The sequence below is a fragment of the Thermobia domestica genome, chromosome 11, assembly GCF_964235325.1.
Source record: "Thermobia domestica chromosome 11, izTheDome1.hap1.1, whole genome shotgun sequence".
Classification (NCBI taxonomy): Eukaryota; Metazoa; Arthropoda; class Insecta; order Zygentoma; family Lepismatidae; genus Thermobia; species Thermobia domestica.
Genome location: NC_137464.1, coordinates 251,969,218 through 251,981,557, shown reverse-complemented (window position 1 = coordinate 251,981,557; position 12,340 = coordinate 251,969,218). Strand labels below are relative to the sequence as shown.

The following is a 12,340-nucleotide window of genomic DNA, read 5'->3' as shown; positions in this document are numbered from 1 at the left end:
TACTGCTGAGCCGCTCAAAAGATCGTGATATCAAAATGGCAGCCATGTTAGAGTCAGAAGAAGGTGCTGCTTAATCCTAGCGATAAATTGAAGAAAAAAAAGGAAAAGAAGATATAATTGAATGTGGATTTATCCTATAAATCGATCAAGACTGGAAGAATGTTCATTTTACAGTATAACAAACGTTTTATTTTGCCTGAGTTCGGTTTCATTTTGTAGTATAACTCATATATAAATATAACTGCTACTTACTACGATAAGTATATGTTGATTACACACTATTTGCAATCATTTAAGTGGAGTATATTTCAGAATACTTGTTATTTATTTCACAGCGATTCAGTACACTTCTGCATAGGCGGCAACAGCACATAAACTTAATGGGGATAGACTACCGGGCTGTATGGAATACCCTCAGGAAAGCGGAGTCCGGTAGTCCTTCCTGGAATTTTTTTCTTAAAAATGGTATTCGTACATTGCATTTTAAAGCATTTTTGACTTAAAAAGCAAACAGAAACTGTTTTATTTTTACCTTTGATATATTTTTTAAATGTAGTACTTAAAGAAACACATACACTTTACAGTTTGTTTGTTTATTCAAAAGGTAAAATTCAACCTTGTTTTACAATTCTAGTTAAACGACACTGATATGTCAAAATAATGATAAAGTGTGAAAAAGTGAATACTCAGAAACAATAGTTTTGAAAACAGGTTTTTTAGGCCTGTAAGTAATGATGTGAGGTGGAAAAGTTCTTCAGTTTTTTTATATAAGACAGAAAATATTTCGATTCATAAAAAATTGTTTCACTTGTTCCTACATAATACTGAAAATTGTCTGAGCCATGAAAATTTTCAGATTCTTTAAACGATCTTTCACTTTTTAACATTTCTGTACATGAATTCAACCAATTTTATGATTGCTGAGGAATTGCGGAAAATTTTCCGAAATGAAAACTTTTTTATGAGTCGGAAAGTTTTCATCATTTTGAAGCAAAAAGTAAAACAACTTTTTGTGAATCGGGAAGTTTTATTGCTCTGTAGAAACAAGTGAAAGGAATTTTCATAGATCGGAAAATTTTCATCACGATGTAGAAACAAGTGCGAAAACTTTTCATAATCCGGACAATTTTTAATATTATGTATAATGATGTTAGGTGGAAAATTTTCCATTATATTTAACTACACATTCAGCTACAAAATTGAATTTCTGTAGAGGAAAGTTAGTCAGCAACAAATTATAATTTTCCAATTATCTTTCGGGAACCGGAAAATTTTCTAATATTTCAAGGTGGGAAGTAGTGTTGTAAAAAAACGGTTTTTTTTCTGTGAAGTTTTTTTTCAATAAAAAACACCGTTCTTTTTCATGTTTTTTTTTTCAAAAATCTGTTTTTTTTCTGGCAACTATTATTTATTGATTTATGTTGCAGATTATTGAAATAATCAACAGAACTTGAGTCGAAGCCCTCGTAACTTACAAATCGTTTGTTTCTTTCAACCTATACGAGCAAAATTGTGTGATTATTCCTTTCGGCCCCAGGTCATTTTTGGCGTTTTCCTACATTTCCAGTTAGTGACTTATTGCTCAAAAACTATTCATTCGATTGATATGGTTAAGGCCTTGTTTTTAAGAAAATGGATGTGGCTGTTTTTTGGTGTAAGTTGTATTGCAGTGTTGCCAACTGGCGGGAAATTACTGAGGGAAATGTAGGGGTGAAAATTTACAAAAAATTCCCTAACCGAATTTCAAAAATTTTTGTATCTAGCACCACTGCTGCTACAGTGAAATCCTGAAGTCGCTGGCTTCCATTCAAAGAGCGAAAGAAAAAATTCTGTCATACACATAAAATTTTGAGCCTCAGAAGCAAAAATCAAATATGCCGGGGTACAGCTTCTCTAATTATCCTATTGAAACTTTTTATGGTGCGTTCTGTAGGGCAAAGAGGAAGCTTTCAGGTAGTGGTACGTTTGTTTCAATGTAGCCAGTAAGAGGGTAATAATAGAGAGGAAAATGGAAATTTTCCTAATTTTTCACCTAATAGCGGGAATTAATTGTTTTGGCTAGAAACGCCGCCATCAGACAGACGAAAACTATCTGAAAATAAACCGTAGTGCTCCAAGAATATATCCTACAAGTATCATGGCGATATATAACAAAGTAAGCATGAAATTAAAAAAAAAATCTCATTCTACCTCAGAAATTCACCATATTCTTACCATTTCCAGAACATGGTTTATTATAAACCTCAACTGTACTTCCCTTAATTATTCTAGTAAAACTTTTTATAGTGCGCTGTGTAGGTTAAGGATGAGTCTGTTAGACACTGGTACATTTGTTCGAATGTAGCCAACAAGAAGGAAATAACAGAAATAAAAATGGTAATTTTTTCCAAAATTTGCCCCTAAAATCTGGAATTAAAATTTTTTTGTAGCTAGCAACACTACTATCAGACACACACAAACTATCTTAAAATAAGCTTTGGTATCGCTCTAATGCATCCTACAAGTATTGTGACGATATCTAATAAAGTAAGCATGTCAATAAAAAATATATCATTCTACCTTTAAAAAAATCACAATTATCTTTCCAATTAGAGAACAAGGTCCACTGTAAACCGCAACTGTACTTCCCCTAATTATCCTATTGAAACTTTCTATAGTGCGTTGTGTAGAGCAAAGACGAGACTTCCAGATACTGGTACGTTTGTTCCGATATAGCCAACAAGAGGGAAATGATAGAGACAAAACATATAATTTTTCCAAAATTTCCCCCTAAAATCTGGAATTGACGCAAACTATCTTAAGTTAAACACTGGTACACCACTAATATATTCTACAAGTATTGTGGCGATATTTAAGGAACAAAGCTTCTAATTACCAAAAATATATTACGGTAAACAGAAAAGTAAGGGAAAACTAGAAAAATCAAGGGCTAGAACCTAAATACGAATTTTACGTGCGTCCCCTAATTACCCCATTGTAACGATCTGTACTTTCGTTTGTTAATTTTTTGCCCAAATATAGGAGAATTTTTAATTCCCTAATTGGCAACAGTGTGCGCAGGCCCGTCCAATTGATGTCAACAGTTAGGTATCCATCCGAGGTATCTACCTTGCAAGTCTTAAGGATGTCTTTCTACAACGAAGGAAGCTAGGCCTACAGGAAAAAAAAGTAAAGGAAATTCGAAATTAGAAAATTCTCGAATTTTTGACTGAGGTGAAATTTGAGAAGGAAATTCGACACCAGAAGAAAAAGAAATTAATATGATAAACTATAGTCCAACCACATTTTGAAAGAATAATATCCCGATATCTTAATTAGTGTTCACACTGGAGCGGATTAAACAAGTGACACATCCGTGTGTGCCACTTTGGCCACCTGGGCCACCGAGTATACATTTAATTACATTTTTTTGACTACTAACTCGTGTTGTTGTTGTGGTTATAGTCTCGACTAATAATAATATCGTTGTAAACAATAACTTTATAAGGAAAATTTTCTCTCCTTTTTACAGCTTAGTTCCAACACTGTTGGTGAGAAATGTAGGGTGTTTCAAAATAAATTTTGGGGTTTTAAGTCTTCGTAGTACTTATTACATTTTACGTACAATTATAAGCAATGCATCAAGTAAAAGAGCACCTCAAACAGTCTTTGCTACAAGTGTTCAATGTGAGATTCATTCGTCACACGGCACACATCTAGTCGATAGGCGAGAAAGGCCCATAAACTTTCTGCCATATGTCACAAAACACATTCAATTTAGGGGAGTCTCGTTTCAACTGTACCATCTCCTGAGGATTTGCTGACGGCCAGATGCAAACATTATGAGTGTTCACGTTAGCTCTTAGGTGAAATGTCGATTTATCACTGACGAGGACACGATCCAGAAAATCTTCATTGTTATGCAGCAATATTTCACTTGCGAAATTGGCACGTAAACCGTAGTCTGTAGGCTTTAGACTTGTAGCAACTGCAAACGATAAGAGCGTAGTTGCAAGCGCCTCCTTAATATTCTTCACACAGACGGTTGCACTGTACAGATTCAGTCTTTATTAAAACACAAAAAGCTTTCTGCTCTCTAGTCTCCATCTTTGATACTTGCTCTTTCTAACGGCAGACAGAAGAAACAATGCATGTACATGCTTCCGTACAAAACTGTTTGAGTTGCTCTTTCATTTGATATAATATTTATAATTGTAAGTTAATTTTAATAGATACTACAAAGTTTCAAGACTCTAATATTAATTTTGAAACACCCTGCATTACTTCAAATTGAGTCATCCTATATTCAGGTCCTAGTCAATTTGTCGCCTCGTGGAATGGCATAATTTGCCGCCTCCCCCTTTCTCCAGAAAGAACAAATCTTAGAAGTCATGATTTTAAGTATGTTACTCCAGCATGAACAATGAAGGTGAGGGTAAGTGCAGTCGCACTTAGAAAGGCTTAAATACTTACTAAAAATGCAATTCCGTTGTGTCTGTTTTTTTTTAAATGTTAATCTATTATGATAGTGAAAGATAAAGCAAACACACCTGCAGAGGAAAGATGGTAATCCTTTTTATAGAATTCACTATCGAGCTTCAATCTCAATGTATCAGTTTCCAATTCCAGTGCAACTAGCTCTTTTATCTTTATTTCTTGATTTTTCTTCTACATCTTCTAACATTTTTTTAAAAAAACTTGTTTGTATCTTCAATGATAAGGAACTTGCTTCTGACAAAAACAAGACTACTTTCATATCAAAACTGTGATAACTTACTAAATGGAACAGATATTCACTACTATTCGAGAATTGAATTCTTGCATTTGACAACAATCAAGCAATTTGTGCTCGGATTTGTTCGACCATTTGCTTTAGCATTGTCCATGTGGCCTTAAACTAATGCAACCTAAACATAATTTATGAATGTTGTATTCAAATAGAAGATCAGCTTAATAAATGTAACTACCATCATCATGAAGTCTGTTTCCAACAAGAAATATTTAATTTAAATAATATACTTATGACAGATTTTGCCGGACCATCTAAGCTTGCCGTTCCACACAAATGCACGTGTTGCATATATACAGTGGCGTATTTAGGGGGGCTCTGGGCTTAGGCCCCCCCGAAATCTTACTTACTATAGTAAAGTATATGAAATATCTTGCAGAATTTTCACATTTTCAGGCAAATCCCCCCGAAAGTTAGCAAAGGCCCTCTCGAAACAAAATCGTAAATACGCCACTGCATATATGGTAGAGCCGGCTCTGCATATCATATATATCTAGTCGACAAATTATTTATATATGACATTTAGAAAAATACTATTAGGCAAATTAGTATTAGTTTTTACCTTTAGACAAGGTATTGGAATTTTATACTGTTCGTGACATTATTTTCGTACTTATTAAAGGCCTGCATTCGCGAAAAAACAAAATTTCATTTCTACTTTTATTTCTTAGTTGATATTGATGAAAACTGCTGAAGCCCGAATTGTTAATAGGTATGGTATTCATGTAACTTGTAAAATATTTGTAGCGTATCAGTATCTAGCGTTTAATTTATGTTGCATTTTACGGTGATTACACCTACATAAAAATATTTCATACTTAAATAGACGTAAGATGCATTACAAATGACTGTTTGAAAAAAAAACGAAATTTAGAAAAAAACGAGAGGCAATGTTTTTTTTTCTAAAAAAAAACGTACATTTCTGAAAAAATACGAACCGTTTTTTTTCTATTTACAACACTAGTGGGAAGTAAAATTTTTACATTGTGTTTCTCTCTCTCTCTTCATCTGCGAGCTCCTTCGTTGCTAAGCGGTTAGCATACACGCCTTTGGCATGGAAGATCTGGCTTCGATTCCCAGCGGGAGCTCATGTAGTTCGGATTCCACGTTAATCAGTTGGTCCCGTCTTATATAGTCTTGCTGCTGAAAGGGACGTTAAACTCAAAACCAACTCAATTCAACTCCTCTCTCTCTCTCTCTCTCTCTCTCTCTCTCTCTCTCTCTCTCTCTGTCTGTGTGTGTGTGTGTGTGTGTGTGTGTGTGTGTGTGTGTATGTGTGTGTGTGTGTGTGCGTGCGTGCGCAAAGTGCAGAGAACATACATTGAGGTCGTAGAGTACAAATATCCCATTCTGTTATTTAAAATTTCAATTTATTAAAAGTCATGAATATTTTCCGATTCATAAAAACATACTCCACTTATTCCCACATCGTTGTTTAGCCGTAAAATTTATTGGTAATAAATATTCTCTTTAAAAGTTTCATGAAGTGAAAATCTAACGATTCTTCATTTCAAGAATGTTTCAAAAACTTCGATGCGTTCTTCCCTCAGAATCCACCTTTGATCTTACAATATTAGATTTCGTCAGATTAATACGCATAAGACGGTTTTCTCATAGCTTACTACTTTTATAGATTTACATACTCCAACATTTATAAATAAATAGATGTAATATAAAGTGCCTACTGTAAATTTTTGACTGCCCAAAATTCGAGTTTAAGTAACTCATGAAAGCAAATACTTACCTTTTTCTGAACATAAAGATTAATTTATTCATATATTCATTCACAAGAGAAAGTGAAATATAATTAATAAGGAAGCTGTTTTGTGTAATTGTTCTTCCAATAAAATAATAAAAGAAACATAAAAAGCAGCACTATTAGCGCTGCGTTCTAAAAGCAACAAGTAATTTCATTTTAATTTACAAAAATAAATAAATAAATAAAATTCTTTTATATATATGTATGTACTTCTATCGAATCGTCATTATTTCTAATACATTTTTATTCATAATAATGGTAGTTTTACAATACAATATCTGCTCTAAGATGTTGATTATACGAAATTCCAATATTGAAATTATGACTTACGAGTGTTAAAGACAATAAAATCAGTTTCTGAAGATTATTTTTGTAACAGAAAATAATTTTCATAATCTTCATAAGGAACTTTAATGTAGTTATTTCATTACATAGGCAGGCCTACATGTGAAAAAGTAGTGGAATTTTCTGTTTCTGAAATTGATAAATTCACAAAGGTTTGTTTTCAATTTCTTGTCACATTTTAAATATTGGAATGGGAAATTTGTTCTCTACGAACTCTATGTATGTTCCCTGCACTTTATACACAGACACGCAGAGAGAGAGAGAGAGAGAGAGAGAAAGAAAGAAACACTGTATATTTTTACTTCTCAACTTGAAATATTAGAAAATGTTCTAGTTTCCGAAAGCTAATTGGAAAATGATAATTTCTTGCTGCCTAACTTTCCTCCACAGGAATTGAATTTTATAGCTGAATGTGCTGTTAAATATAGTGGAAAATTTTCCACCAAACCACTATACATAATATTCAAAATTGTCCGGATTATGAAAAGTTTTTTTCACTTATTTCTACCTCGTGGTGAAAATTCTCCGATTCATGAAAATTCCTTTCATTTGTTTCTACAGAGCAATAAAACTTTCAGATTCACAAAAAGTTGTTTTACTTTTTGCTTCAAAATGATGTAAATTTTCCGGCTCATAAAAACTTCTTCAATTTTTCCATACAAGACAGAAAATATTTCGATTCATGAAAAATTGTTTCACTTGTTCCTACATAGTACTGAAAATTGTCTCAGCCATGAAAATTTTCAGATTCTTTAAACGATCTTTCACTTTTTAACATTTCTATACATAATTTTAATCAATTTTATGAATACTAAGGAACTGTTACTTGATCATTGATATTTGTTAAGAACGAAAAATTTTCCGGAAAAATATAGAAGAAAATTTTCCACCTCATATCACGGCTAAACAACGATGTAGGAATAAGTGGAGTATGCTTTAATGAATCGGAAAATTTTCCGTTTCAAAACTAATATAAAAGCCTACAGAGCATCAATAATGTGTTTTCAAAAATTAGTTGAAAATTATCGTTATTTTTAAATTATTATTATTATTATTTTGTAGCTAAATTAAATTATCTTCGTTGCTCGCTATCTAAACAAAAACAATTTGTTCCTTTACACTTTACTCCACCTTCATCTTCATAGGGCCAAAAACTAACTGGCTTTTTTCACAGTTGGAAACAATTTTTTCTGATCCTTTTTTAATACCCACTTTGTAGCTAACTGCTACATGCTTCAGCCTCTTTTGGGTCATAGTTCACCTCAGATGCTTGAAATATTGAGGGGGACGAAAACCGTTTTACAAATATTTTGGGGGCATACGTCCCCGGTGGAATTGACGCCCGTGCATTTCTGCATAATAACATGACGTCCTCTTGCATTGTACAGGGTGTCCAATATGCAATGCAACCCGGAGTTTGGAATAGTATAACTTTTGAACCGGAAGCGATACACAAATAGTCGTTATAAAAAATGAAGCCTTGTTCATGCATATAATTTTAAACTAGAAAAATTTACATTGAAGTACACTAGGAACCACACAGTGTTGCCAGATGTAACCGAAAGTTTTTTTTAACAAATCACATAAATTGACTAACGACAGAACACCCATATGTATGAGTTATGATTTTCAGTTTGTATAGTTGGAGTAGCTTGGAAGCTATGGAGAGGATTTTTTTTTTATTTCCACCGATAACCAATCGGATAAGGCCTCTGTAAGGGGTAGCTAGCAAAATCGTAGTTTTCATAAATTAACATTCAGAATTAGCAATATTGCTGATGTTTCAGTGCATCAAACAGTTTGTTAAGGATCTGTCTACATTACACAATTCCTGAAAACAATGGAAAACAAACTTTGAAATTGTTATAAAACTTTTACTTCCATGCACCCGGCAACACTGCTATTCATCACGAAATGAATTGTTCTACAGTTCTACAGCTGATGCTGGAAGTGCCCCTCGTTTTGATTCAAACATAGGTTCACACGTTTCACCATGTTGGCAGCAACTTTACGAAGAGTAAAAGTAAAGTAAATGAAATGAAATGTTTCAGTTTTACGTCCCACGTTTATGCCGGTTAGGCTAAAGGAGACGGTGATTATGAGAAATGAATGAAATGGTGGAATGAATAAAGTGGGAGGAAATGGGAGAACCCCGAGAAAACCCACGAGCACGATGTTTGTCCACCACAAAGTCCACCTGGGATCGAACCAGTGACCCCAAGTACCGGAGGTGAACGCTCTACCACTGAGCCACCGCGCTCCTCGAAGAGTAAAAGTGTTAATGTTCTCAGTGCCACTGCGAATGTTTGTTTCTAGGTCTTGTATAGTTCGAGGATTCTTGTATACCTCTTGCTTTAAGCAGCTCCATAGAAATGAATAGCAGCATTGCCGGGTGCACGTAAGTAAAATTTTTATCATGATAATTTCAAAGTTTGTTTTTCATTGTTTTCAGGAATTGCATAGTGTAGACAGATCCTTAACACACCTTCTGATGCTAGCTCTGAAACATCGGCAGTGTTGCCAATTCAGAAAATTACGATTTCCCTAGTTACCCCTTACAAAGGTCTCACCCGATTAGTTATCGGTAGGAATGAAAAATTCTTTTTCTGTTCCCTAGTTTCCAAGCCACTCCAACTAAACAAACTGAAAATTAACGACAGAACATCTATACGTATGAGTCAATTGACGTGATTTCTAAAAAACTTGATTTGCACCTTCGGTTACATCTGGAAACACTGTTTGGTTCCTAGTGCACTTCAATCGTTGCTTCGTAATTTAAAATTATAGGCACGAACAAGGCTTCATTTTGGTATAACCATTATTTATGTACTGCTTCCGGTTCAAAAGTTATACTATCCCAAACTCCGGGTTGCATTGTACGATATTGGACACCTTGTATTTTTAACAAACATATATAAACAAGTCTGGCAACGGAACTGTTATCATAGTAACCGTACTATTACCCTTAACAACGAATCAACAAACATTGATATATATCGACGGAAAATATAACATCTTCAAAGTAAGATTATCCATGAGAATATTGTATTACAAGTGCATATATTAAAGCACTTCTGCCCTACATATTAAATGAAATAACGTAAATACAGGTTATCATTGTAACACTCTGTTTCCTAAACTGAGAAAAGATGAAATAAAATTTTTCAATTACTTCAGGAGGTCTGTATCTTCGATTAACGAACTGTATAATAGTATAAAGTGTGCATTTCATCAGAGTAACATTAAAAAGAGAAAAAAATTCAATATCAAATATATGTACACATTTCTCCATTCCAACTGAGTTCTCGCTCATATGTGAAGGGCTCTCATAAGACTGCATGTTATTTTCTTCCCCGCCAGCAGCCCGCTCGAGCCGGCTACTGGCGGGGAGATCTTCATAGCAGCTCAGAGCCACGGCTAACTTGCACCGAAGCGCGTGTGTGAAGGCGTGCATTTAAGACAATGTAAAACTAAAGATATACTGCATTGACTTGATACCTAGTCTTCTATTCCAAACACTGCTATCGGCTGAAGGAATTCCACTCCCTTTCGCTAAGGCTCTCTCGCTTAGCAACAGCTGAACCCTTATTGGTTCGACACGTGGGTGTGTAGCAGGTGTGAGCTTTAGTTCACATTTTTGCCACGGCTCAAGACATTTTGGGAGCACTATAGCAGCTGCATCTCACAGGATCTAATGTGAAGGCATACTAAGTGTTCTACGTTGTAGGGCTGTAATACCGAAATATGTAACTGTGGTTTTAATAACATAAATTTCAGTATTACTCATACTGAAATTTCAATGTATCAAGAAACCGAAATACCGAAAATCGAAAATGCCGAAATATGAATATACCGACCAAACATCTCAATGATTTTTAACATTTTTTAAAAATATTTTTTGTCTTATTAAAGCAGAAACCTAATCATTTTTTTTTCTACTTTACATACAAGTATATTATAGGCTATATTTTCTTTGTGCTATACACAAATACATTCGTGGTTCTTTCTTCTCTTATTTAAACCAAGGTACATATTCTCGATGTGCGTTCGGTGTTGCAAAATTATACAAGGCACCAGGACTCGAAGTCGAAACTCGAATATCCTCTGTTACATTAGTGGTTTATATTTCTTAAATAAAATATGAGCAGCGGTGTTAAATGAATTTTAACATTTAAAAAAGGATAACATTTAAAATATATACTGTAATATTTTAGAGACTGATTTAATTGCTCATTCCGGACTTTGGTCTTAAGGTAAAAACACCAGTAGCCGTCACTGCACCAGTGCTCGTCGTTTACGCACCAAATCCTTAAAATAAGAAAACTACATGAGATTAAAAGGTCAGACAAACACTACTAGCTTCCTTACACTCTTTCTCACAATGTCACGTAACGTGTAATAACTAGGGATGGAAAAAGAACCACTCTCTTTGTTCCAGAACCGGTTCAAGAACCGAGAACCCATGCTAAAGTTAAGACCGGTTTCATTGTTTTGTTGAATTTAAGAACCGCTTTCAGAACCAGTTCTATTGTTAACTTTATAAACCGCTCCCAGAACCGGTTCCATTGGTTTCTGAACTTTTAAGATCCGCTCCCAGAACCAGTAGGTTCAACATATTTCCTACATTTAAGAACCGCTCTCGAAACCAGTTCTGAGTTTTGACCATGGTTCAGGAACCAGTTCAAGAACCTGTTTGATTTATTACGAAGTGGTTGTGCAACTGATTCTGGAAAATGAAAAAAAGACCAGAACCGGTTCTGATATGTCAAGAAACTACAGTTAATCTTGTGTTAGTCCTTTATGTAAGGTAAAAGTGGATCCGCTTTTTAAAAGTAAGAAAAATCTAGAACCAGTTCTCATGCTCTTTCTGAAAAGTCAGAAGAAAGGACCGATATTTGTACCAGATCTGACAAATGAAACTAAACACCGATGTTTGTACGGTGCAACCGCGCTTTCCAATGAAAGGATTAAACGGCATGTACTTTTCGTAGCCTACAGGCAAGCCAAGAGGTATATAGCATGAGCTATGACCTTGGAAGGGTAAGAAGAACATTAGTGGTTAAGACGGTGACAACGGAGAGAGGGGGGGCTTTTCGTAGTGTTTCTAACCCACGAGGATTCTAACGTTCAAAATAAGTACAATTTAACAATGAATGGTAAACACTCAACGTAATTGATACATGCAGGATGAAATACTTATGAAGGCTCAACGCTGTCCATATCTTGTATATCATCATTTCCATCTTCTGTTTCTTATTTGCTGCCTTCTCGAAATTCTAAGGATCAGATTACTTTCTGTAAATACCAAGTACTTCCAATAAAATTAATCTTTTCTCGGAGTACTTGCAACAGTGCTTTTACGGAAGGTCATTGATTCTGAACTAGTTCGACGTACAACACTTGTCAAAATCATTCAGTACGATTTTTGTTTTCCTTTGTGCTCGCTTATTATTCTCGTTCTTATTAAC

At 34.5% G+C, this 12,340-nt stretch overlaps 2 protein-coding genes across 3 annotated transcripts in view; one reads left to right on the top strand and one right to left on the bottom strand.

Annotated features, from left to right (window-relative positions):
• Adsl (adenylosuccinate lyase) overlaps positions 1-12,340 on the top strand; it is a 647,432-nt gene that overhangs the window by 302,146 nt on the left and 332,946 nt on the right. The window lies entirely within an intron of this gene.
• Positions 1-12,340, bottom strand: part of LOC145663801 (uncharacterized) — a 103,273-nt gene that overhangs the window by 63,959 nt on the left and 26,974 nt on the right. The gene's annotated exons all lie outside the window — the stretch shown is intronic.